Source organism: Ostrinia furnacalis, unplaced genomic scaffold (genome assembly GCF_004193835.3).
Source record: "Ostrinia furnacalis isolate ACB-3 unplaced genomic scaffold, ASM419383v2 OfSCF2961, whole genome shotgun sequence".
NCBI classification, from domain to species: Eukaryota; Metazoa; Arthropoda; class Insecta; order Lepidoptera; family Crambidae; genus Ostrinia; species Ostrinia furnacalis.
The window spans coordinates 105,703-131,225 of NW_021133200.1; the positions used below are offsets into that span (position 1 = coordinate 105,703).

General features: G+C 35.7%; 1 protein-coding gene across 1 annotated transcript in view; it reads left to right on the top strand.

Annotated features, from left to right (window-relative positions):
* LOC114356818 (carboxyl-terminal PDZ ligand of neuronal nitric oxide synthase protein-like) overlaps positions 1-25,523 on the top strand; it is a gene marked incomplete at its 3' end in the record, with an annotated part of 93,742 nt that overhangs the window by 44,919 nt on the left and 23,300 nt on the right. The gene's annotated exons all lie outside the window — the stretch shown is intronic.

The window sequence follows — 25,523 nt, forward strand, 5'->3', positions numbered from 1 at the left end:
ACTTTCCAAACTATTTAAGTGAGAAGAAATCTTCAACAGCTATCGTTATCGCATTATCATCCCAAAATGTAATACATTATTCAGAATATTGATGAGCAAGTATTAAAAGAGGTGCTAGGTATTTCATACTATAAAATTTTGCGTGGAAAAGGTCTTGATAGCGAACTTGAAAATTGAAATTTTCGCCCTCCAAGAATGAGAGCGTGCAGCCGTCATCGTTAATTGAAAACGTCAAAAATTCTCAACTACATGAACTTGGAGTTAACAAAATTATAATGGTGCAGTTCGCTCCTAAGTTTTGGAGCTTCATCTCAAAATAAACCCGACAGGTTTAGTCAGCAGCTCAGATAGTTGAAATATCTTTAGAATTGAAGGAAATTGATCGGAAGCTAGTGACGAATTTGGTCTATAACTCTTGCAGCTGTGATGGGATCGTATGGGACGCGGATAGTCTGAACGGGGCAAAAAGAGGTCAGTTTTCCATACTCGCTGCGTCGTTCTAACGCGCCCTCCTCGGTTAAGAGGTTAATCCTCACATATTTCCTGACACGAAAAGATATTTTTATTTATTTGTAAGTGACCTTTTTAAACATGGAATGAAATGTTTAAAAATGTTTATAATAAGCTTGAAAATTTTCTCATTACGAGTATACGATACATGACATAGACCGTACCTACTTAAAATGAATATTTTTGGGAAATTCGAATTTCCAGTTAATTTAATAATGTATCAATTTTCACACTACTTTTCGGCACACTTTAAATGTAAATGCCTTATAAAAAATTCTCGATAACCCGTTTATGAAGCGAATTCATATTTAAAACATTAAAAGCAGATTTTTGCTCTTGAGCCTCAGTGCGAGCAATAGGACGTTTATTGAATGACACATTTTTATTTGGCAACACAAAAATTAAAATCAAATGTACAAGAATAATTTCTGTGTAGATATTATTGAATTTGCATCATAATAAACCAACCAAAGCGAATATTCTAAAATGTTCACGAGAAACATTAAAACAAAGGTCTAAGTCAAGATCTGAGTATTCCAAGCAGAGTGATCTTAAATTCAATTAGCAATGTTTTCGCTCCGTCGATTCGCAAAATTTTGCTTCACTCTTTACAATTTGTCAACGGTAACGATAAACCCCGGCTGGTCGGACGCCCTCCATTGTGACGATTGGCCAATTTGGATTAATTCCAAAATTATGATCAAAGTTTTTGCTGACGGTTTTACTATTTGCACGGAATCGTGAACTAATTACGTGAGTGAAGGGTTCCGCAACTTAGGAACAATGATTCATTAAGTAATTTTAGATTATCAGATATGAAAATCTGGCCGTTAATTTTTGAAAATGATTTGGAAAATTATTCTTACTAAAGCTGCTAAATAACAGCTAGCTTTTGTTTTGCTTCTCTGAATTTGTATGAATGAAACGATTGACTAGAGGTAGGTATGATATCATCCTACAGCTCAAACACGAACTCTACTCAGAAAATACTTGACATTAAAACCTACCTGATGAAATCACGGCTATTCATGTTAGGAATTTATATTTTAACGATATTGATTATAGATTAAACTGGCTAGGTTTATAAAGCCTCTTGTAAGCAGTTGTAATGATCAAATACTGTGTTCTTACTTGTTCTATGTGATGAGGTTTATTTTTCGCGCCTCCTTTATTATGTTTCAGGGGTTTTGATATATTACTGCTTCAAATAAGAGTCGACTTTTATAAGACGTCCCGACCCATGTAAGTATAAGTTGGTGAGCGAAGAGGTAACCTACCCGCGCCCGATCGACCGAGGCTTCCTAAGCCAGGATTAAGGTGACTTTCCGAGTTGTTCCCGGCCTCCATGTTTTTTTTCTCGGTAAATACAAAAGGTTATCTTAACAGAATCTCGCCTACCATTTTTTCTTGTTTGTATTAAACTCTACGAATACCAACGCAAAGGGTTGTTACGAACGTTATTATAGTTTCTCTGGCGAACCGATATAGCCGTATTATCTGCGGAACCTTAATAAAATAAAAATTGGTTCCGACCAAAGACGTTAGTGGATCGGGGTCTGCGGAGCCTCTTCATTCAAGTTGGGGTATACAATAAGGCGATCACAAAGAGCCTATTCATAGAATTGCGTCTACAGCGACGGTGGGATGTGTTAGTACTTTCCGCCGCTTCGGGTTCAGTCGCTCATGAATGTTTTACAAGATAAGGCATCCCCTCAGCTAGTTTTAAGGTACCCCCGCGAATGAATTTTTTAGTAATCTCGGACTGTCTCTCCCTGGTGACATGATGCTTGGCAACTCAATTAACTAATTAAAACTTTTGGTCTGCTTTCTGGTTCTAAAATTAGACATTTGGTCTGAGAAATAAATATTATTTGAATAGGCAATATGAACGTTTTGAAATTATTTGACAGATTTGATACTAATAGAGTCTCTTTAGCTATTACAATGCTTTCTATCTTTCTTTTTTTATCTTTTTTGTTGATGTTGTGCTTGATCTTCATAAGTGACTGCATGAAAATTTTATAGCAATAACGATTCGTGTTTATGAATATTGTTCATTTTGCCTTAACATCGAATGAGTATAATTATATTAAAGGAATTTCGGGCGGGTTTGTGTGCGGTCGACATCAATCGAGCTCGACGCGGACGCGTGACAGATGAGGTAATTTGTCCACACGAACGACGCTGATCACTTGCGAATCACGATGTGTACGATACCTAACTAACATAGGTATAAACCAACTATAAAAACAGTATTGGAAAACGATTCTCCTCTGATATTTTGGACTAGCCAACTTGTTTCATTTCTGTCCGTAGCCGCAGCTTTGTAACTGCCGACTCAAATGAAATTCCACGGTGGTGCTGTGCGGTTTTGTATTGGTATTGTCGTTTACGTAGTTCGATGTTATCAAATTCAATTTGAAATGAGGTTTAATCTCATTTACAGTTAATTAATATTTAAGTTCATTAATGGGTTGTTACAATAGGTGTTTTAATGACAATGGTATGTTTAATCCACATTAACAAACTATGTTGTTGGCGCTGAGTATTTGACACAAATAAAAACTTACAGAAAAATGGTTTTGAATAAACGATACCGAAGCCTTACATTTGCGGGCTCACGTCTGTTCTATACTAACTGATAACTAGAACGAAGCAGTTACGTTGAAGTAGGACTTAGTTTATCAGCGCTATAGAGATAATTGTTTGCAGAAAACACTATGTACTTGATTACATCTTTAAGTATTTAGAACTAATCTTCGTGCTGATTTCGAGAGCAAACTTCTAACTTTTTTACTCGGCAAAGAAGAAACGATGTTGGTGGAGATCCACGGCTGCGGTAGTTTTTCACTTAGTCTGGTCCGAACTTTTATATTAGATGAGGAGGAAAGTTCCGAGCCAGTGTGACTGTGGTGTTACTCTCGTTCTGTTTTTGTCATTCGTTTCCGACTCAATGGCGGGGAAAAATACTAAGAATTCATCTTGTTAACTATTATAATAATTACGAGTATGAAGCCGATACTTTTTTTTAGTTTCCACATGAATTTTTTTTTCTACTCGTGTCCCAATACCTTACCCTAAACAATAGATAACCCTGTAACTATCGATAGGCCTCACCATGGTCTCTCTAATATCAACTTAAAAATATCTGTATGTTTTTATGCAATTTGCCATTAGTAATAGCACCACTGATGATAGATAAACTCAACGCATTCATGTATCGTTCGTACATTTGCCTATTGCAGAGTTTGAATGCTCTACCGATGGTTGATTTCCATTTGTGGAAATTCGACACCAGATTTTAGGATGCGTAGTTAGATAGAACGTCCCCAATCTGAATTAACATTACTTATTGAGAGGCAACCATCGAAGCATAATACGTACTCTGGTTTAAACACGACTGAAATGTATGTTTGCATTTACTTTTGCTGGAAGTTCAGTCAGCTCTACCATAGTTTACCCACTCATATAGGTGTACTCGTATTAGGTATATGTTTCATAGGTAAATTGACACTAATAAATATGGCGATATTCACGAATATCCTTTGTAGATTTGTATAATTTATTGCACAATATAATCATGTTAACTGAGGAGTCTGTTGCACTAATTGCCTTTTAAAGTGGAATAATAGGCGGCTCTCACAAAGTGCCCGCACACCGTACGTAATTGTACGACTAACCCACGGGCAGAGCAGACGGGCAAGTTTTGAAATGTCTAACTTTTAACAAAGTTATTAATAAGCAGCCTAGTCTAACACAAACAGACGTGTAATTTTTCAAGTCTGTGTGTGTGGAATGCCCAAATAACGTGTTTTAAGCGCGTAATTAATGTGTTTTCACGTAAGGCGCGGATGTTTTAGGGGCCAAATACATTCCGTCTACTGAAACATGCGTAAAATGCGACAAAATTCAGATGAGGTAATGTTTTAGAGAAAGGAGATAAGGCGTGAGATGAGGGCGCAGAAGACTGATATTGGCATAATATTCAAAGAACTTGATACGAGTATTGGAAAGTCTGCAACATTACTGCATTTCAAAACCGAATTACGAGATCCAATTATAGATCAGAAGTTGTGTCTTGAATATGCCTCAGGGGTGTTATGACTCATCATAGTCACAAACAACCAATAGAGTAATAAAATCTGTAGTGACAACTTTCTCCAATCAATGTAGAATACGTGTTAAGGATACTTACTACGCCCGTATTCACAAACATTACTGTGTGTGGACGCACATGGTGACACACGAACCAATCACAGAGCTCTATTCAACGCTGTGCGTTCGATTTGTTGCTTTACTTAAGCAAGCATCGTTCGTGCATACGGGCGCTAATTGTACAAGTACTACGTCTGCTTCTCTTGGTTAGGCACTACGGCCATGATCGATTTGGAAAATTAGTGTAAGCGTTTTAGCAGCGTGGGTGTTCACGGTAGGGCAGACAGCGCGTGGTCGCGCGGACGTCAATATGCCCGGTGGCCGGCGGAGCGTGAAGCGCACCCTGGAAACAGTTTCATAAAGGTACGCTCTGCTTCAAAAATATCAATAAACCTGTGGTTTCGTCCCACTACCACTGTTTTAAAGGCTTATTCATGTTTCGCTTTGGAACTATGTTTTTCCAGGTAGAAGGTTACTTGAATACTTGAATTATTCCTTGTAAGTTTTATTGGCTTTGAATCAATGTAAGTGACATTTTTATAAGAGAAACTTGCGTGAAACGGTATAATAGTTTTATTTTGTGCAAATTAAAATCAAAAGATATCCCACACGAAACCGATAATGTACCTAATATTGTTAAAGCGACATCTGCCAAATTGTCGTAAATCGTACATTAAGTGGCAAATCACCCACCATGGGAGGTTAAGCGCTGAACAACGTATGCAAATTGTCAAATTGTATTTTCAAAATCAGTGCTCCACGTTTCGCACATTACGTGATTCACAACCAAATGCTCCTTTTCAAGACAATCAATAACATACATTGATTTCCCCTTTCTTTAAAGCTAAATGTTTACTCATTGCTCATATTATGCTCTCGTTAGGCTCACGTAATCGTCAGCTGGTGTTCTACCGTAACTCTAAAGACTTTAAAAAATTGAACGTGTGCTCATGCAGAATCCATAACAAAAAGGTTTTCAATACTGACTTATTCAATACTAGCGGCCGCCCGCGACTTCGTACGCGTGGATCTCGTTTTACCCCCCCTTCATCTATCTTACGCGGTTCAGATTTTTTCATACAAATGTTTTTTCCCGCTAACTCCCGTTCCCGTGGGAATTTTGCAATATCCTGTTGTAACTAAGCTTTAAGTTTACTAAGGTACCTGCATGCCAAATTTCAAGCGTCTATCTTACGCGGTTTAGATTTTTCATACATATGTTTTTTCCCGCTAACTCCCGTTCCCGTGGGAATTTTGCAATATCCTGTTGTAACTAAGCTTTAAGTTTACTAAGGTACCTGCATGCCAAAATTCAAGCGTCAAACTTAAGCGGTTTAGATTTTTCATACAAATGTTTTTTCCCGCTAACTCCCGTTCCCGTGGGAATTTTGCAATATTCTATTGTAACTAAGCTTTAAGTTTACTGAGGTACCTGCATGCCAAATTTCAAGCGTCTAACTTAAGCGGTTTAGATTTTTCATACAAAAGGATTTTCCCGCTGATTCCCGTTCCCGTGGGAATTCCTAAGTATCCTATAACCTGCCCAGGAGTATGAAGAATAATTGTACCAAGTTTCGTTAAAATCCGTCAAGTAGTTTTTGTTTCTATAAGGAACATACAGACAGACAGACAGACAGACAGACAGACAGACAGACAGACAGACAGACAGACAGACAAAAATTTTACTGATTGCATTTTTGGCATCAGTATCGATCACTAATCACCCCCTGATAGTTATTTTGAAAATATATTTCATGTACAGAATTGACCTCTCTACAGATTTATTATAAGTATAGATAACTCTCGAAAGTATTCATAAGTAGATGAGAGATACTGAAAAATAGTTATTCGCACTGGATAATGTTCTTTATTCAAGATATTGGTTAACTTTTGTTGTTAAATGGTTGTAGATATAGCAGTTGTTATTATAGTAATAGTATGCTTGTTTTATTGATAAAAAATATTACAGTTTTATTGTATCCATTAGGCATGACATAATTAACTGTTTACTATCTTTTCATCCTCTCACTTCACTACATATCATTTAAAACAAAATCGCTTCGCTGTCTGTCTCTCCTTAGATCTTTAAAACTACGCAACGGATTTTGATGAGGTCTCTTTATAAGATAGAGTGATGCGAGTAGACGGTTTTTAAGTACCAATACATTGTACCTGTGCCAAGCAGGGCGGGTGGGTTACTAGTATTCATAAACCACTTTGCATCTTACTGAAATGTCGCGTTTCTCCATTTGGGGTTAAATAAAAGGTCTATACGCATAAATCGGTAACAAAAATTCTACATAACGAACGCTTTTTAGCAAATTCAGATAATATATTTATGCGGCAATTTCAATGAAAATTGGACTTCCTTACGTGCTACCAAGCACAGTTACGCCGGGAAAGATGTTATTTTCATAATGCCATACCATATTCTGTCAAATAAAAAGGGATCCATCGCCTGATATGATAATATGATATACTTATATTATGTTTTAACGTCAACATTGAGTACTTACCATTTTTCTTATGAAAGTAATAATTTCTTATCATAATTATTTTTCAAACTTGGAACCACACGAAAAAAATTCCACAAAAATCTACGTTTCAAGAGTATTTAGATCATCAAATAAGTCAACCTACCTATAAATAAAATAAAGAACTTCAAACATTTTTCCTCGTGGTGGATTTTGTTTTGTGACGATGCTACTTTTTGCTTCCCTTATTAAAAGTTCAAAGGCAAACTGGCCGGTAGAGCTACCTTCAGTCCACACAGACTGTCCGCAGTCGGTGGGCTGGAAACTATTATGATATACAACGAAAACTATGTATACCAGACATTACATATCTTGTAGATTTTGTTAACCATGAATAATTAAATTACGAAAATTGTCTCTTAAAATTTCTCTTTTATTTCTTTAAAATACGAGCTGCATGTCAACACTGAAATGACCGTAATATACTTTGGATTTCCATTTTTAAAATTCAACTTTTTATGTCGATGCGACTCTTTCCCGGCTGAAAACTTCGTTATAGAATTTAAAACGAAATATGATACATGGACCTAACTGATATTGATATGACTGTCAAAGTTGCTAATGGCTTGGAAATTCTATCTTTTTCTGTATGATTCAATGAAACATTTACCTTTGTTTTGTAATGGAAAATATGAGGTTAGTTTGGCCTCTGTAATGAACGAACACAGTCTATATGTGGGAAACATCTTATTCAAGTAAGAACTTACAATTAAGACTAAAGCATTTGCAGACTCCATTAAGAGACTTTTAATCAGAATATACATTGTCGAAAATATATTTAGTCCGTAACAATGAAGGCGGTTCTGTGCTGATCATTTACCTGATATTAGCATAAATAAAGGATCAATCTCGACTTTTCGACTCTGCCCAGGTTGGGTCGGTTCGAAATTTATTACATTCCCATTACCCCAGCCTGCTCAGGGCTTATTGAAACATTACCTCTATTTACGAGTCCTAAGGTATTTCACGAATTAACGTTTAGTGACCCGAAAAGCTTTATCGTTGATGTCTGCAATATCTCCTTTTCATGAGAAATATTCAAAGAAACGACTTCTGGAGGTGCTTACTTACTTGTCAGATGGCGATGTAATTAAAATCTTATCACTTTGTTGCGACCAAACAAAACCTTCTAATTTTGGAACACCTTTTATAAGAAGCTGTTAAAGTGGGTACCTACTTACTAACATTATCATTTTACTAATATATCTAAAATACAGTAAAAGAATTTCCTCCTTGTTTCAGACTAGAAAGGTAACAAAATACTTTAATACAGGCTTCTCGTCACAATATGCCCTTTGGTGGATAAAATGCAAATTGTATTTCAAAAGAAGTATACAAAGCCAAACATACTACCTTTACGGAGTCGAATAAACCAGTGCAATATTGTGCATTGAGCAATTTGAATTGTTGCAACCTTAGTAGGTAAGTAATGCACTGATTCATTGTTTGATTTATAAAAGGCAAATGCAAAAATTCCTCATGTTGTACAAAGATTCCTAGACTTCATGTAATTATTTGTAAGTGTGCACCTGTTTCCGTTTACCATTTTTATTTGTTTGTAATAAGGATAATCTTAGTAATGAAGTCATGATTTGCGATACATCACGTGTGAGCCGATGTGTCACATCATTATAGGAGCCTTTATACCACCCGTGAAATGTCACAATCCGATTTAGGAAATATGACATTCCGTTCATCTATTCCCTGTACGGATTATGACGCAATTAAGTCACAAATTCCATCTCAAACAAAATCGAATCAAACAAAGTAATGAAGCGAAATCTTTGTGAAACAAAACAAGTAAGTGATCATAGTTTGATCTAGTTAATTAATTTATGTCTTGAATATTATATTACTATATTTTACTTTTGGAATCCTCTCTAAATATCTTTATGTAAAAAATCTTTTAAAACCCCAGTCCTCATCTTATATTGGTACAGATACATTGCCGTGCTATTGTGCAATATAATGCACGGTCGTTAGAATGTTCGCGAGCAATATTCGCTGCAGTAAAATAATAATATTACAAATAAGGACATGTTGAAAAGCACGTGCCAACTTGTAACGAAGCTCAACGTTATTTTCGTGTAAAGTTGACGTTTATAACGCCTCCTTCGCAAAACATAACATCCTTTCAATGGCGGATTACGTGTGACCGAGACACGACTGGCATAATATAGTAACTTCGTATGTATAGGAAATCACGATAGTGTGGCACACAGATTAGAATATCGTTGCTTTTATAATATTTTAAACTATTAGTATGTTGCATTTTTAACTATAAAATTAGCACTTCACGGGATTTAAAATAGATATTGTTGCAATAAATCCCGTGAAGTGATAATTTTATCGTTGCTTTTGTTCCAATGTTGAATGTCTCGCGAATTTTTGACGGTTTTTTTTATGACAACGCACTTGTTAAAACAACACATAATACTTATTTTAGTTGATTATTGAAACCGCTTGTAATTTATAAAATACTAGCTGACCCGGCGAACTTTGTTCCGCCTTAATGGCAATAAATAAGCAGACTTTTTTAATTTCGAACGGGATAAAAAGTATCCTATGTCCTTCTCCTGGCTCTAAACTACCTCCCTGACAATTTTCAGCTAAATCGGTTCAGCCGTTCTTGAGTTATAAGCGAAGTAACTAACACGACTTTCTTTTATATATATAGATGATGAATATGAAAGTTTATTTTATAATAACAAAATCTCCTCCCAGACGTTTCCTCCCCTCGCCTGTTTCGATGGCAACTAAATTGGTCGACAAGGAAAAAGTAATACCTACGGAACGTGACTTTAAATGTTTAAACGATTTACTCGTATTTCATGTGGTTGTAACTCCAAGTTTTATTGTATCATGGTTTTGGTAGTGAATATTATAACTGATGGGCTTGAAATAATACATTTATGCTTGTAATTGTATATTTTCTAGTTACGAGGAGTTCTGTAATTGGCCACATTGAAGTTTCACTCACTCACTCACTTTGTATCGCAGTATGAATTCTAAATAAATAAAATTGAAACAAAAGCAGTCGATAATCTGCTGGAATAGTCCTTTCCCATCACTATAATGGTTGTTCGGTAGGAAGGACATTGGAATGCCTCGCGATCGTCGTATTTAAATGCCGAGCCGTTGTTGCGAGCGTGCCGCATGACAATCACTCCTTGCTATGCTCGCTAGAACTCTATTTCCGATTTTGAAAAAACACGCATCGTACTCTCTGTGATTCAAGCCGAGAAAAACATAAAGGACAAGATTAAATACTGGTAAAGTGAGCTTTTGTTCGTGACTCAAACAATTAAGATAGCCAACTTAATTCTCTGATTAGCGTAGCTAATCAGTCGCTTCGAATGATAAATCTTTGTAAGAGTGTTTTAACGTAAGACTAAGTTTAGTTCCTAATTTAGACTCATTTACAGTCGATTGTTGAGGTTTTTATCTTATTATGCAAAAGGCCGAGTATGACTGAAAGCGTTTACATATTCCACGTATTAATAACGTTTAATTATTATCTACTTGGATTCCTACACTAGTAAACAAAAAGTTTTAATCATATATCTACTCAAAGAAGTTTCTTCCTTTTTTTTACTAAAACCAATGACCACTGAGTCACTAGAATTGCATAAATAGGTCATTATGGTACCGCAATTAGTTATTCTAGACACATCCAAAGTACCAAATTACTGCGAACGTGTTTCTGTAAGTTTTTTTTGTAATTAAAATGTAACATAGGTATGAATTTTGTTTATAATAAAGGAGACGCGTTAGGAGTTGTAGTTATAACACAATGGAAATCCTCTTCAAATCGTATAATCCTGCAAGCGGTTTTGTGACCACTTCGCCCACATTTCTGAGTCAAATGAATACGGTGGAGATAATAATGGATGTCAGGATATCTCTTAAAAATAGAATATTATTCCGATCATGATAATAATTTTATGGTAAAGCCGTGGTGATATGAGAAGCTGGTTCTTCATTAATGTACATAAGTATGTTTAAGTAATGCATGAAGTTTGACACTGTCCCATCTTATGTAATCGGAAACTGTGGTATACAGGGTGGAAACGATAAGTGATCTCACTCGATTATTTCTAAACTATACAAGATATCCAAAAACTGATTACTGATCCTAAAAGTGCTTCACAAGATCTATCTAACGGTACCAATGATAAGTTATAAAATAAACTGGATCTATCCGAAAATTCAATGTTTCCAGCTTCCATACGTTTAGTACTGCCACAGTCATGGCACTCATGTCTTGATAATATTATAGCAAGTAAAGCCTAAAACCAATATTTCCCATGAATAATTTTATATTAGAATGCAATTTACCAGTTAATTTTAAGTGTTTATGATTAAAAATTAAAAAAATAACACTTCTAATATTGTGTGGCTGGCATAGTGGCATACATTTAGTATGGAGGCTGAAAACATTTAATTTTCGGATAGATCCAGTTAATTTTGTAACCTATTACTGATATCGTTTGAAAGAGCTGGTGAAGCACTTTCAGGATCAGTAATAAGTTTTTCGATATATTATATAGTTTAGAAATAATCGAGTGAGATCACTTATCGTTTCCACCCTGTATAGGGTCTACTTGCTACAAAAATGAATAGTTTGATGTATGTACATTGTACAAGGACGTTGTAACATGGCCTGCTCAATCGCCAGATTTGCTAAATCCCATTGAACACGTATGAGTTATACTTCAATGAAGGGCCCTGTCCTGTATGGATACCGCTGATGCACCGGAAAAGAATATGCACCTGTTGTATAAGACGTGGGTGGCCATTCTGCAACGTGTTTTATGAACTCATTACATACGTTGTGCTGATTGTATAAATGCAGATGCAAATGTATTTATATGCAGGGTGGTAATATAATCGTCAATGACCTAAGTATTAGCAAAATTTTATAGTTACCCACATTCATTTAGTGAATAAACACAGTTGACTTATGGCTTTATTCCCAAAAAAAAAAACAGACTAGTGGCTGATTTTTCAAACATCTAAATATATAAAAGGAGAAACTGACTGACTGACTGACAGATCAACGCACAGCCTAAATGGCTAAACGTAGGCACTTGAAATTTGGAAGGGACGTAGCTTAGGTACCGTAGAGGTGCACTAAGAAAGGAATTCCCGAAATTCCCACGGGAACGGGAATTAGCGGGAAAAACGCGTACGAAGTCGCGGGCGGCCGCTAGTCAGATATATTTTAACTGAAGAACTGAACTGCACTGAATAACCTTGTCGTTTTGATATATTTCCCATACTAAAACTGTCAATGTGCCAAACTTATTCTTCAGTTAAAAGTTATCCGATGATTGAAAAATCAGCCCTTTTACTAAAGTATAGTCAGGCAGCAAAATACGAGAACATGGCTTTTTCAAGCTCACTCAAAACTAATTACATATTTCAAATAATTGTCCCTATTTTTAGTTTATAACCAATTAAATTACATTGGTTACAATTAAAGTACATAACTAACTCAATTAAACAGAAAACCTTTCAAGGTTGGCATCTAAAAAACAAAGGCTAAATAATTTCACAATGGGAAATGCTACCAGGATGCCAACGTGATATGTGAGCAGAAACGCCACCATAAATCTATTTAAATATATTCAAAGATCCGCTGCCGTCCGCGATTAAATACGAATTCGAGTGGATTTGTCACGTAGCTTTTGTCTTGGCTATCTCCAACCATGGCGAGCGCCTCAAAAAACCTTTCAAGACAAAACGTAGGCCATTACCTTTACATTTGTTCACAGAGTCAGAAATCTGATTGCGGTTTTTTGATTTCGATCCGACCTTTCCATGGCTCAACATTTTTGTTTTTCTCTTACAGATTAGCGCTGTCACTTGATGTCTTAATGGGTAATGCTTAGAGAGACTGACTTCTCGTAGAAAATATTTGTACATTTATCGAAATGTTTGGCCATGTGATAGTCTTTTTCTTCTTTTTAATAGGGTAGTTAAGAGTCCACATTTGCCGTAAAAGCAAATATGCGATCACTAAGCCTCCCCAATCTATCTGACTCTCGCGGGAAGTTTAGGCAAATCTTCTATTTGCCTTTGGAGTTTGGTTCATGAGGAAGAGTTACTACATTATTAGTTATTACTCGTACTGCAATGGAGACTTAATAAAACTTGTAATTACGTTATAAAAAATATATAATAACTTAGCTGGCCTGAAGGAGTGCCTAGCTTCATCATCATTTTAGCCACAGGACGTCCACTGCTGAATATAGGCCTCCCCCAATGATTTCAAAATCGCTCGGTTGGTAGCGGCATGCATCCAGCGCCTTCCTTTTACCTTTATGAGGTCGGCGGTCCACCTTGTAGCTTACAAACGTAATAGTAAAAGAACCGCATGATGTTGTTGTTGGTATGATTGGTCGCGCAGAATTGGTCCAGACGACGTATTATTACTCGCGCATTTCAAATCACGAAATCGTGAGATAGTAGAGGATCATAGGCAAAACGCGCGACTGCGTCATCTGGACCAGCTCTAAGTATCATCGACTAACGACATTCGCATACGTATTTATCATGCTCATTCTCTCGTATTCATTCAATCACTGGCCGAACCGTTCTATTTCACGCATCCATGATGCATATGCGTCGTACTCGATCCAATAACGAATCGCAACTGACAATCTTTATGACGAATACGACTAGTTTGTGTGGTTAAAACTTAGGCGATTCTATTTGTTATCCAGTAACAAATAAATATGATTATACTTACAGCTTTATCTAAAATAATATGCAATATAGCATCTTCTGAGACTGGATTATAAAATTTTCTTAAACTTAACTTTCGCTCTCCTAAACAGAATAAACCAAAATATACTATTTAAGGGAGAGTCCGCTAATTTGGACCAGTTTTTTTCAATCCCATTTTACACCTAGTTTTCTTTTGTTTTTGCTAATGTCTATGGTACATAATAAAAGATACATTGTTCAACTTACTATTTCATAAGTATTAATTAACATGATTGTTGTATATTTAGTACAAATCAACAAAGTACGAGTTCAGAGCTTCGGTCCAATTTAGCCAACCGGTTCGATAATTTGTACCACAGGGTTACTAAATTGGATTTCAATAAATTTCAATCCTATAAAAAAACTATGGCAAAATATTATACGATACATTCTTAGCAAATTAGGAAACGAAAAGGAACAGTAGTTAATAACATAGAAAATCGAAAAATATAGCTTATAAATACCGAAAAATGTTTCAAATAATTGTAATCCACACTAATTTACGCTTCTAAATAATATATTAGAAACACCTTGTGATCAAATTTAACAAAATTACAAACTAATCATGTATTGTCAAAAGTTACTTGAAAGCAATGAAAAAATACTTTTCAAAATAAAACACACGTGTTTGTTGTCACTTCAAAAACCACATGGCCGATATTAATTGATTTTAGTTGTGTATCGCTGAGTGTTGCAATTACAGACATTCAATAAATACTTTACGAAATATGAGGGTGGTACAATTTACCCGGCGGTACAATATACCGAACTCTCCCTATTTACTTATACATCAACGCTCGTTTTGTTATTGAATTGAGTTCAAATAGGGTAGCTTTATTCGGTTTCAGTGAAAGGTAATATTTTTTGGTATTGAGTTATAGAAAACGTCAAAACTTCTGGAAGAATAATATTACTATAAATATTATGAATAATATTACTATAATTTATTCTTATTATATTCGTGAAATGTAATTCTGATAACTAATTTATGTTGTATGTACCTATACATACATACATACAAAAGAGCGATACTATGAATACGCGAATAAGTCTTTTTGTGTCTATAAAAAATTCATTAGTGCATTTTTTTATAAAAAGAAGTTGCTTGGTCAGCAGAAACCTTAATTTTTGTAAAATGTAATTATGTATTTTCCCGGGACTATACATTTCCCCGGGGATTTATGTGACAAACCATATTTAACGAGCACAGAGCTGCGGGAAATGGCTGTAACTAAATTGTAACATTCGACACGAATTCTTTTGAAAAATTCAAGCAGAGTTGATATATCATTTTATTTCATAGAAATGGTACAATTTAATTAAGTGATACCTATGCCAGAGCTTCATACGCGGAATTCATTTTCCAGAGTAGAGCCCGTGTGTATGAGTACCTTCAAGTACCTACATTAATTTCCATTCGACAAAGACCTCTCGTTTATATGGAATTGTGTGCAGAAGAGAAGTCCAAACTACATTCCAGGATGTACAATTGTACACAATATTATTAATAATAATAGGATGCCGATGGGGCAGCAAGGTTCTGGAGTGGAGGCCGCGTACCGGAAAACGCAGCGTGCGACGTCCACCCACATGGTGGACCGACGACACCATAAAGGTAGCAAAAAAGCGCTGGACGCAGGCTGCTACCAACCCGGTAACATGGAAAGAATTGGGAGAGGCCTATGTTCAGCAGTGGACGTCCTATGGCTGAGATGATGATGATGATTATGACACAATATTAATGTACAGTATTAATGTACAAATGGTCAGTAGCTATGGTGATACTGTCACTCTCACTCCATCTCCGCCAAAGCTCTTACCTCAATAACGTTTCACTCAATATTATTATGTACAAAAAATTAAGACTGGAGAGTACTCACACATTCAGTAGATTGTAATATTTACATTTACTTTGTAAATTATACCTAACCGTCGCGTTATTTGGACTAATTCACTGAATAAATAAATCACTGAATAACGCTCTAATAATGGACACAAATTTTGCATGAAATAGGAATACCTATTATTTGTGATGAGCTCAATACTTATTAAGATAATTATGAGTACTTAAAATCTCTGTTACAAATTTTGTTGGTAGCTATAATATAAATTATGTTTGCCTAATTTAGGTTAAACCATACTTATTATAGTTTTTGGTTTAAGTAAGAAATAATGTTTTTGATTGATACTAGGTACCTACCTATTTTCATTTCTAGAACTCAGAAACGAGTGTACCTAATTATAATAACAGCGAAAGAAGCCTAACTCACATTTTTGTTCATCAATATTTTTATAACAGCTCAATATTATTCCTCGTAGTCTTCAACTACAACATTGAAATTGTGTTATGACACGTTTATTTCTACCTTTATCAATATCCATCTTTTCAGGGAACCGGTATATAAATTTAAAGATTATTTTATTGGTATCGGGCTTGAAGTGTGCACAATAAAAACTAATATATTACACGTGCGATTGTGACACATTTTGTTTCGATACATTATTTTATTAAACTTTATGATGTACATAAATTATTCTATCAACCGATGGAGCCATACATATATAATACTATCGTACATGTAAGTAGGTAAGTATCAGAAAGCCACTATTTAGTAAAAGTATACAATATGTATAACAAAGTATACCTATGTGTTAGACAACTGTAATGGCTGATGAAACATTTTTCACCCATTTTTCTATTGTAAACAAAGATAAAGTTTATTTTAAATCTATATTTAAATACTCATACTCGTACCTTCGTGCCTTGATTTTTTGAATGTTTAACAACATTTTTTGAAATAGCCCTGCTTTATAATTCCAAGGTGCCAATTTTGATAAATATCATAAATAATGAACTGGCTTGACAGTTTGAAAACTGAAAAGTTACTAAGGCAGTTTGGGGGCTCGTAATTTGACAGCGTCGGGAAAAATGCTTAATAGAAAATTGCAGATGACTTGGGTCGACAGATTCTGGATACACTCTGCGAGGCAAAGTTTTTCTCGTCTAAATATTTTGTGTGCCTTTTGTGGTTGGCGGTAAGAATGAAGGATGATGCGAATGTATGAATTCTATCAAAATATGATTGAAATAATTATGTAATGGTTTGGTTTATCCGTTTGGGAAATATGATGCTACATACATATTATTGAGTAAAAAGCTAATAGTAGTATGATGTTTATGTCCTTTAATAAGATTTGACTGTTTTTCCAAGAGTGGTTTTTGTGACCTAGCCTTTTATTAATGCCGGCTTAACTGAATCCAAAAAAAGTACGTATAATGCAATATTTTACTAAAGTCATTGATACATTAATACATTTTTATAGGTAGAATATAACTATAGCCGATTTGTAGGCAATCCATAACTTTTATCCTAGAAATAACTTTAACTTTGACATATTTTCAATATGAGACCTGTCCAATAATATCGGCAATAAATTGTTATTTGTAGAACTTCTGATAGATTTTACTTTTGCGGTGTTTGTGAAAATGTATGCCAATAATATTTATATGTTATGAAGCTACAATTTATTCTACACTATGTAGGTATTGACAGATATTAATGACTAAAACCGCGGAGGCTTTTAGCAGCCCCTTTAAGGATCCGGTTCCCGAATTCGCATTATCCGAACAAGCCACCATGATGCAATATGGTCTAGTGAGCCTATAGCAGACAGGAAATAGGCAAGGCTAGAATTCTAACTTCACTTAATAGACTAGCAGTCCGCCCCGGCTTCGCATGGGTAGATATAGTTATATTTAAATTTTAAAACAAAATGTGCCTAAGTATGTCCATAAAAAGTTATTTTGAAAGTTTTATTTAAATCGGTCCAGTAGTTCCGGAACCTATCACCAAAATACAAATCTTTCCTCTTTATAATATCAGTAATACCTTAAATCCTAAATCATCACTCACGAGCGAAATGAATGTTGTCTTTATTAATTATTTTTATCTATTGTTATTTTAGTAATAACAATATAGAGAATCACCTCAGATTCATGAAACCCCAGAAAATATGTAGATACCTTAATGCGTTCAACTGCAAGTTAACTGTGTACCTACCATGAGTTTACGTTAGGTGTGCTCGCTAGCGACTACGTAAAAAAAATGACATTAATTGTATGACACATTGTGCAGCGCCCCTAGCGGCTACTTTCAAGAAACAAAATCTTCATAGAGATTTTTGACGTATTCGCTAGCGAGCACACCTAACGTAAACTCATGGTAGGTACACTGAACATCGCAAACATTTTAACTATTATAGAAAAAAGCTTTTGATACCCAAAGCATTTCTCCGACTTATGTTAGCAGAGTTAAACTAATGGTCTCTATTTCCCAGTAAGCAGCCTAACTAGGCAAGTACTTTGGTAATACATAAGTTGGAGTTTTATGTCAGAGCCAGAACCAAACATAATTTCATGACGTGTGATGGCCGAGCGGGCGGCGACGGCTGGGTCGCTTTGACAGCCATTAGGTTCGCAGTCAACACTTTGATTTTAACAAGGGGCTCTGAACCTTCGTAATCCGTTTACGCGTCACAAGAGGCCCTTGTGGCCCAAGTGGCGACGTTTTGTCAAACGTCTTACAAACTTAGCTTTCTCCATGTCTAAATATTTGTCTTTCATATACATATAATGATCCTTTTAGCGGTAGTTGTAGCCTAAAGCCTGTTGAAGTTCCGATTTTAGTTAATTCGATCTCAGCCGAATTGTATTTGAAATTTTCAGTGCCATTAAAACTCCTAGGACTCATTTTATTTTTGCAAGTAGGCCTTTAAAAAGCACTTACACGTCCCAACACTGATTCAATTGATGAACGATACTGATTCCAATTTTGAAACATTTTGGGATTTTCGATTTAAAGCGGATTGCGACTAGGTTAAATGCAAACACGGTCAAAAGAGTGCTTTGCTTCAAATAAATTACACATCGTCGTGTCAGAAGGCTTTGTGCCCGAAAGCAAATGGAACTCCCCTAACACAGGTGTAGCTTTAATTAGCTAACTGGAAATACTAGCAACTTGTAGAGTTGACAGGGAAATTAGCTCGAGTTAAATAAAAGTTATAAATAAGTGCGTTGATTATTATGAACGAAAACAGTGGGTTAATATATTGTAAGGATTCGTTTTGGCATGTAACATTATAAAAATGATATTTTATCTATGTTTCAGGTAAATATTTAATTAAAGAATGCAGCTGTAAGTACATTATGTTTTTGTTGTTTTTATTTGACAATGATGTGCTGGCGATTGCTGATAGTGAAATTGCAATTTTGTTATTTTGCTACGCGAATTTTTACTTTGGTGATTAGTCACTGCGATTTATTTAGCTTAGCCTTTGTTTATTTTATTTTTTATTGCCACGATTAATTATGTTGATTAATAGGATTCTTTGCATCGACATTTAGTTCAACAATGATATTTTGATAGTAAATGATTCCCATCTTATTGCAATACGTTGTGTGGCCGCAGCCTTACTTGTATATTTTAAGTAAGTTCTTACCTACACCGTACTTTAGTACATTTGTGGGTAGATAAGATATTCTCAAGAGAATCAGATTCGGGGCAGGAAGCTTTATGCTTTCTTTTTGTTTTCGCTTTAAATATTTAATAGGCCCAATTTTTTCGTTAAATCTTTTTTTGTTTAAGCAATGTGCTGTTTTTGTGCTTTAATGTGGCAATAGCATTAAAAGAGAAAGAAAAGAAAAGGTAAGAATAATTTGTTCCACCACTCTCGCCGAAGATAAGTATTCACTTTAGTTACCAACTCAAAGTAAAACTAGTGCTTTTGAACTGTGATCTTTGATCATTAATATTGATGCTGGAATATTGTGGGTTAATTTATATGCACTGACCCGGCGCGATGGACGAGTGGCAGCATCACAACTGGCTGGTAATTTAAATATTTGCGCCCATTCACCTTTGTACTCTATAAACAACGGCGCTCAAGTCAATTTAACGTGAAAATATTGAACACCATGACACACTGTCACGTTAGTTCGTTTGATCATTTCCAATCAGCCGGTCCTTTGTTTATATTAGTCACCTTTATCTCTGCCTTTTTCATGAAGAGATTTTTATAAATCTCTTCATGTTGGCACAGTTTTTTGGCTCTCATTAACTGTCGTATGCAATTTGTTCAGAAAAAACCGGCCAAGTGCGAGTCGGACTCGCTCACCGAGGGTTCCGTACAAACCTGCAAGGTTTACAAAGTTCGTTCATTACGACAATCGAGTCATAACTATGGTATTTTTATTGCAAAATGAAATTCATAAGTTTATATTTATTAAAAAATACATATTTTGTATTGTAACTAAAAATGTAAGGTTTTCGGAATTTTTCCTTCATGTGTGCTATAAAACGTTGCTTCATGCCAAATTTCAAGATTCTAGGTCGACTGGAAGTACCCTTTAGGTTTTGATTCCCTTGCGAGTACTTGCGAGTTTCAAAATATGCAGCTTAAATTGCTGTTTCTTTTGATTGCGTTGACATAGAAGTTTGATTTTGTTACAACTTAAAGGTATTATAGACCTGAGTATTTGGTATGAATTTCAATTTAATATCTCTACGCGTTTATGAGGAAATGGGTAGTAAGTTTAAAATTATTTAAAAAAAAAATATTGTGTGATGTAACTAAAAATTTATGGTTTTCGTAATTTTTCCTTTATCTATGCTATAAGACGTTGCTTCGTACCAAATTTCAAGATTCTGAGTTCACGGGAAGCACCCTGTAGGTTTTGATTCCCTTGCAAGTGTCGAAAATTTGCGGCATAAACGGCTGTATCTTTTGATTGCGTTGGCTTAGAAGTTTGATTTTTTCACAGCTTCAAGGGACAGTAGACCTGAGTAATTGATATAAATTTCAGCTTCATTCCTCCACGCGTTCCTGAGAAAAAGGGTCTTGACAGACGGACGGACGGACAACAAAGTGATCCTATAAGGGTTCCGTTTTTTCCTTTTGAGGTACGGAACCCTAAAAACGCTCGAAAAACAGTTGAAACAGTTGATTCGAACGATATTCTGTATGTATATGTCAACGTAAAATTGTGAACTCTGTCAGTTTATAATATAACACGTTAGATTGTAAACTAACAGTGGGTTAGGTTAGGTTAGAATGTAATTTAACTACGTCAGATTATAATCTGACAGAATTCACAATTTTACGGTGTAGTCCAGTCAATGAATGCCTTAACGACGGTGTAGAGAGAAATCCGTGGAACACAATTTCTGACCTCGGGACTTTATTTAGCCTAGTTAGGTGGTGAACATAGCAAAAGTCCCCGCCCTTAGCCCTTGAGCCAATAATGCTTTATTGACTGGACTAGTGACATATACACGTCTGAATTTATCTTTAATTTAACATGAGACTGGCCAAAAATATTGATCTGATTTTGAAATGAGCAGGAATTAGTCCAGTAGAATTAGATTTTAAATCGGAAATAACTCCTACAAAAGATTTTATTGATTTAACGGCTTCATTGGTTACCCATTAAGACTCTCCTAGGTTTTCGACTTCGACGGAGTTGTGCTTAAGTGGTGGGGGCCCCCGAAAGGGGCGCTTTTTCGGTTTTCCGGTTATACCGCGTAAAGGACTTACCCTATCGAAAAGTGGTCTTCCTGACGGTTGAAGGGCATTTAATCCTGCATTAAATAAGACCAAATTCATATGTTTTGGACAAACCGTTCTCGTGCAAATGTTCGGCAAAGTAGAAAATATGTGTATAACTATTGACCCTCTCCACGTCCAATAACTCGTCACCCGTAAGCTCACAAGCCTTGTATAGGGTCGTCTTAACCAGCGTATCCCTGTCAAGGCTCACGAGTTGGATTCGCTCTACCTTGTTTGTCCCAGCCGTTCCTTGACTGCGGTTGCTGCACCTCTCCCTGGCACTCTCCTGAACGACTCTGTGTTACCTAATGTGGCTGCCCCTCTTCCTTGTACCCTCCTGTACGATTGATTTGCTTAGCCATATGCCTGGTCCAAGGTTAGACGCCACAAAATCAACTTCGTACGCGTGAAAATAGTTTAAATACTATTTTCCGTGCTTGCAACATTTTTTTTTACTGCTTCGCCTTTATTAGTCGTAGAGTGATTGTATATATCCTATAGCCTTCCTTAATTTATGAGCTATTCAACACAAAAATAATTATTTCAATCAAACTAGTAATTCTTGAGATTAGCGCGTTCAAACAAACAAACAAAAAACTCTTCAGCGTTTTAATATAAACTTGTTGTTGTTGATTTTTGAACCTTAGACCAGGCATACGGCTAGGCAATGTAGTCGTGCAGGAGGATAAAAGGAAGAGGGGCAGCCACAGTAGGTAACACAGAGTCGTTCAGGTAAGTGCCAGGAAGAGGTGCAGCAACCGCAGCTAAGGAACGGCTGGGACGAACAAGGATAAGTGCATCCAGCTCGTAAGGTTACACTGGTTAAGGCACTCCTTTTCAAGACTAGAAGCCTGCGGGTAACGAGCCATTGGACGTGGAGAGGGTCATTAATTATACACATATTTTCTACTTTGCCGAACATTTGCACGAGAACGGTTTGTTCAAAACATATGAATTTGGTCTTATTTAATGCAGGATTAAATGCCCTTCAACCGTCTGGAAGACCACTTTTCGATAGGGTAAGTCCTTTACGCGGTATAACCGGAAAACCAAAAAAGCGCCCCTTTAGGGGGCACCCATCACTTAAGCACAACTCCGTCGAAGTCGAAAACCTAGGAGAGTCTTTATGGGCAGCTAATGAAGCCATTAAAGCACTAAAATCTTTAATAGGAATTATTTCCGATTTAATTCATTTTTGTGTTTAATTCTACTGGCCTAAATAACGCACCTGATAATGCAGAATACAGTGCAAGAAATTATTTCAGGTTAATCATGCGAGGACAATTACATTTTAATATAATTTAGAAGTCAAGGGTTTTTGCAGTTCAATAAACTATAATAATACAAAAAACGAAACTATAGATACTTCGTTACAGAGACTGTGACTCAGATAATTGGATTTGTCTTTAGAACAAAAATACCTAGATTATTTGGTCTTGTGATCACAAAACCAGCTAACAAGAACACTTTAATTAAATCAACATAATCTCTGTTTCAATTATGTCTTACAGTTTTAGATAGATTTATAAAGACGTAGCTAAAAGCTGCATTAATCGTCTTTTATCAAAAGTGTTTATGTTTCAAAGTTAATGAAAATACACAGAGGGTGTTTGACAGGGCACATCTCTTAATTATCTCACAATTCGTTCGTGATTGCTGTCGATCATTAATATTCCGTGAGTATTATGAGTTATTTCGTTTCCACCAAAATAAGACTGACGGATATCGAATCGAGTGTAATCTCATTGAATAATTTGGCGATTTGTGTAACCAATGGAAATCTATAGACATTGCCGGCAGTTCAGGGTAGATGTGTTGAATTTCAATCAAGCTGGAGGAAATGAAGAGTGTAGGAACAATGTTTGAAATGAACACCGAAATCCATTAATTTTATGGGCTATCATTACGGACTGTGGAGTATTTTTCACGTTTTATATTAAATAGTGTCATATATTTTTATACCGGAAAGTACATTTTAAATAATGTTTATTTATAAGAGTTTAAAATAATGATTTATTATTATCAATACTAATTAACTTCACTACCGCGCGTAGCTGAAACTTTTCAATCTATATTTGGGCTTTATTTTAACGTAAGGTAAGATTAATCCCTCAAGGAGAAGATAGGATGCTTAACATTTTTATTTTTAGAAAGGGCAAACAAAATGGCCAATGCGTCTGTTCCCTCGTAAAACCACTAATATTTCTCGATAATTAGCTGGTCTAAAGCCATAAAAAACCGTTTAACAAGGGACTTATCGACTCACAATGGGGTATAAAGCACTTATTCCTGATGTTGACACGGCTTCTCAGGTACGCCCACGAGAATAAAAGATAGAGTTTTATTAAGTTTGGTCCCTATAAATATTGAGCAGTCAAGGGTTCTACATATTACGAACTTGACTTTTATCAATTCATACTTTTAGGGAAATATCTCTTTAACTAATATGTAGTACTTCGAACTCAATCTAAAAAGCGTACTTCTAGTGCACCGAATCCGCCTCTGTCATTATCTAGTCTTCTTAGCCGATCTTCAGTGTGATTGCAAGTCTTAATCCATTAGCTGTCTACAAACGAGATAAAAGCAAAACAATAGAGCATTAACTTAACTTAACAATAAAACACGGACTGTTAAAGTGTTAACATTGTACCTAGGTAGGTGTTGACACAAGTAGAGTCATAATAAGTTAATTTTTCCTTTGATCAAATCATAGTTTGGAAGCTAGCCGTAAATAAAACTGGAAATTTTTAAAGACTCTAAAAAATAAACTGTGTGCGACGATGACAGTGATGTATGTATTTTGTGTAATAAACAACGCTGTTGTGTATCGTAAGCATAGGAAGCACCCTTTGGAGTACCCCTTAGAAATTCGCAGCTTCAGCTTGTGCCAGCACCTCCCTCACATAGTTTAATTTCCGCTGAGTTCTTGTATCCGTGCCCAGAATTAATGACAATGGAGATAGGTACTTAGGGATAGCCATGCGTGTAAAGGTGCTTGCGCATTAAATGCTACTGAGTAAATTAATTAAATGCCACCTTAATTGCTCTGCTACAGCTTTTACTTTACGTGTGGTTTTAACTTTTCACCCTTTGAAGGGAAGATCTAAAGGAATATACTCTTTAACTTAAATTTACGATATTTACGTGTAGTACGTAATTATTTTAACCATATAATGATAGACAGAAGTTTTCCAAACATGACGTAAGACGTTAGAGGTGTTTACGAATTAGGTATTTGAAAGTATTCTCGAGTAAGAAGGTTTATTTTAAATAATCGATTTTGAAAAGTAACTAATTATGTGCAACGTAATAGAAATTGAGTATCCGCGTAATGCCGTGTTTATAGTATATATAATTCTAAGTTCTCTGTAAAAGACCCATAGCAATTATTCCAATCGCTTTTTCATCAGAGAGTAAAGCATCTCAGAAAAGCTTTAACCTGCGCGATTTGTAATTCCGCTAGGCATATACAAACTGGGAATGAAAACTGAGACATGAGAATTACACTGCATGCATGAAAAGATCGAGCCAAAGCACACGATGCGCTGCGACCGCGGTGCGATGCCGGGGCGGCGTCGCTGCGTCGTGTTACATATAGTACGAGAGCCCACGACCAAAATTTTTGTCTCATAGCAATACGGCCAAAACCGCATCAAATCGATAGATACGATTATCCTGAACTCGAAAATACCAATATCAGACATTTTCCGCGTAGCGTTTGATCTGACCGAATTTTCAAAATTTCAAAGAATTTTACCGAACTGCATCATAGCAATATGTCTGATTTGCAGACTGTAGTTGAATGATAGTTCTGAGATACCGGAAACATTATTTTCAGACGTTAGTGGTGTAGCGCAAACCCGTAAAATCACTTAAAAAAATTAAAAATGAGACAAAAAAAATGTCTCATAGCAATACGTCTGAAAATCTTTTTTATTAGTAAATTTT